Here is a 3,913-nt window from a genome sequence, read left to right as displayed (position 1 = left end):
TTTTGTTGTCCTGGTGGAAAATCGGGAGAATGGTGGATTTTCGGGAGGGGCACTGAAATTCGGGATTCTCCCGGAAAAATCAGGAGGGTTGGCATGTATGGTTGTGGCAACATCATTAACCTTGTCAAGCACCTCAGAGTAAATCATATCACAGAATATGACGAGCATATGTTGAGGCGAACTGAAGAGGAGGAGAGGGACAGGTGCTGCTAGGGCGAGACAGACGTCTCTCACAGAGTCCTTTAGTGCTGCAGGCAGGCAAGGTATTCAATTAGCGCACAACTTCAGTTTTTTATTTCTACATGATAATTCTGCATTATTAAGTGATGAGTGGTATCGCACATCGCTAGTGGGAGCCCTGTCAAAACCCTGCCCATTATGCTAGCAGTGTCCAAGCGTTGTTCTTCTTTTTTTTTCCTTTTCAAATTTGATTTAGTGATACCTTGTCTGTGTGGAGAGGATTGATTGGAATAGTGATGACGATGTCCGCTATCACTGTCAATTGTCACTAAACACTTAATCTGGCTGATGAATCTTCATGTGACACATTACTAAGTATGTATTATTAGATTAGATTAGATAGAACTTTATTAATCCCTCGGGTGGGTTCCTCTGGGAAATTTGATTTCCAAAAAAAGCACAGCACCGACAGAAGTTACAGAGTTACAGAATATTATATATATATATATATATATATATATATACACACACACACACACATATAAATACAGAGACAATATAAATAAAATATACGAAGGGGATAAATAGAATAAATAGGAATAAAAATAAAAATACAAGTGAATTGCACATTTCAAGTATTGAGGTCTATTGCACTGTTGACTATTTACAAAAGTATTGCACAAAAGGTATTGCACAGTGAGGTGAAGAGGCACTACAGCTTAGTTGTTCCCCCCTCCTTTGTCCTCCTGTTTCCCCTCCCTCTCCCCTCCAGAGAAGAGTTAAACAGTTTGATGGCGTGTGGGACAAAGGCGTTTTTAAGTCTGTTAGTTCTTGTCTTGGGGAGAAGCAACCTGTCACTGAACAGACTCTTCTGGTTGTTTATGGCCGTGTGCAGAGGATGCCTGGCATTGTCCATAATGTCCATCAGTTTCTTTAATGTCCTTTTCTCTGCCACTGTCACCAGAGTGTCCAGCTTCATGCCGACCACAGAGCTAGCCCTCCTGATCAGTTTCTCCAGCCTGGATGAGTCCTTCTTTGCTGTGCTGCTCCCCCAGCACACCACAGCATAGAAAAGTACTCCATCTATTAAGTCTGTAATTATGCGCCATTCTTCCTATTTTACAGCGCTTTTATTCAATCAGGGAGGAAGTGATGTAACATTTGCGCATGCGTGGTACGGATCGGGTTTCCGGTACGGATCAGGTAGTGACAGAAAGCAAAACTCAAAAAACTGAACATGGGTCACGAGGCTGTCAAAGTAAAACAGGAACTACATGAATGTAGAGACAAGGATGTCAGGAGATAACACAGGGGACACCAGGGAGACACAGTAACACCAAAACACTAGAAATCATAAATAAATAACTATAAACTAAGTAAATCGAAGAACATTAATAATGACAAAACATAAACACGGATTCACTAGCTTCGGGACCATGACAGGTTCAGTGAAAACGCAGTTCTTTCAGACCTGCTCTGGAGCAGGTAAGAGGTGAGCCAACTACGCAGTACAGAAAACCCAGTGGTAACCTTGAAATCACCTGGATGAGAATAAATTTTGCTTTGTAGTACAGGTATATCAAATAGGAATGATGCAGATGTCATTACAGTGCATCAAAACAATATTAGGCAATGTTAATAACAGATGACAATCTGTTTCTTCCAAAGAAACCAGCAGGAAAACAAGATCTAAAACAAAAGCCCTTTAAAAGTTAAAAAAGGGGAAAAAAATACATTGAATGCTTGTTATTAATTGAGTATATTTATTATAAGAAATTCTGTAGAGAAAAGCTTGATAGCATGTGTTTCATGAATAATAAATATAATTAACTTTAACAGATGAAATACTTTGTTGTAAACTGTTTTCTATTGTTGTACCTTTTTAAGTCACCTATACTGCAGCTTCCTTTACAAAGTATGCTCCACTATATGCAATAAACTGACAACTGAGTATTGCATTTGACATTTGACATATTATACATACCAGCACAAAAACCTTGGTTAGCATAAGAAACAATATTTTTGGAATTTACTCACTAGGAACAGTGGAAAAATGCATATAGTGTTTAGATGAATTTTTTATTTCTTTTTTTATGCAAATGTTTGTGTGTGTGTTTTTTTTTTTTTTTCAACAGAGTACACATGCAGAGATCTTCACCATGGGAAATCAAAACAGTCTTTATTAACAACAGAATGGTTGGGATAACATGTTCTATTTTGAAAGAAACCTGCATATCAGTTGTATGAAAATGGTTTATATCAAAGCTGCCTTCCCTGGTTGAATCCTGCATGCCATGTGAGCTACTAGGATCCATCCACAGAATATCAAAAGCTCTTCTCACGGTCTGACCTTAGATCTTACCCATATACAGATAATTTCAATTTTCTTTCCATTTCCTGTCCCTGATCTGCTTTGGTATGTTGTTTCTGGAGAGAATCATAATTAAAACTTTATTATGTTATATTTTCTGCCACCCTGTGCTGCTTTTGGTAGGCTTGGTTGGCCATTTCAGAAATGAACTGACTTAGTCTGTGTTCATAAAATTTGTAAATGAATTTGCAAGTTTGCTCACTTGCAAAGAAATGAACAGTGGTAGTTTCATTTTAAGAGTGATGGAACGTTAACTAAACAAACAAACAAACAAACAAATTGCATACCAGTTATAAATTGAGGTTTGAATTGAAGAAATAGACAAGTGCAAAAAATGCAAAACAATTTATACTTTGAAGTAATTTGTTTTTTCTAGATTTTTAGTTGATATTCTGTCTCTCTCCAGTAAAAATCACCGAATTTCCCAGAGGAACCCACCCGAGGGATTAATAAAGTTTTATCTTATCTTATCTTAGCTTAGCTTAAAAAGGAACTACCATTAAAAATTAGACTGTTGATTTCTTTTAAGTGAGCAAACTTACAGAGTCCACAGGTGATCAACCAATTATTTCTCCCATTCTTTACTGTCACATTAAACACCTGCAAAACAATGCTAATTTTTTTGATACCCACCATAAGACTCACACATTTAGAATACATCGTTTAGCATGTCCCTGTTTATGCTAACCTTGAGTCATCAAACACACTTTTCCTCTTGTGCTGAGGACATGCTAGGCCATTTCATGGTCAAACATACAGTATCAGTAACCCATAGGACTGTTTTCAGCTAGATTAGCTAAGCACCTAATTTATGCAATGATCTTCTGATTGTATGCATCCCTTTTTCAAGCCAGTGAGTGATTGCAAACTTAACCCCATGATACACTTTGACTGACAGCCCTCTTATTGTATACTGCAGTAGAACAGTGAAAAGAAAATATAAAAATTCACAAGCTTTTCTGAAAAGAAAAAAACTCAAAGGAAATATAAATGAGAATATAAATAATTAAAAATGAAAGTTTAATGGGAAAAGAGATAATCAGGAAAATTTGTATAAAAAGTAATAAATGCAGAGGAAACTTAAAATTCAAATAATGATTTACCATATTCTATAAATCCATTAATGTCATTTCTAGTCTTTGTCATTTTATCATTTTTATTTTTTTCAGACAGACTCTAACCTAACATCCTCCATCATGTTGCCTTGCTGATCACAACACTACTTCTTACTTTTTAGTCTTTAGTTAGTTTTTGTATTAGACACATCCATCAAAAGACATCAGGACTGCCAGCAATTGGTTGTCCAGGGGGAGTTATTAGCAAGGAAAACAGAGCTGGTAACTAGTATTTTCCTGTATTTTG

Source organism: Rhamphochromis longiceps, linkage group LG6 (genome assembly GCF_057381845.1).
Source record: "Rhamphochromis longiceps isolate RC_006_pf linkage group LG6, R_longiceps_female_GT1.1, whole genome shotgun sequence".
In the NCBI taxonomy this organism is placed as follows: domain Eukaryota; kingdom Metazoa; phylum Chordata; class Actinopteri; order Cichliformes; family Cichlidae; genus Rhamphochromis; species Rhamphochromis longiceps.
Note: the sequence above shows the minus strand (reverse complement) of the source record.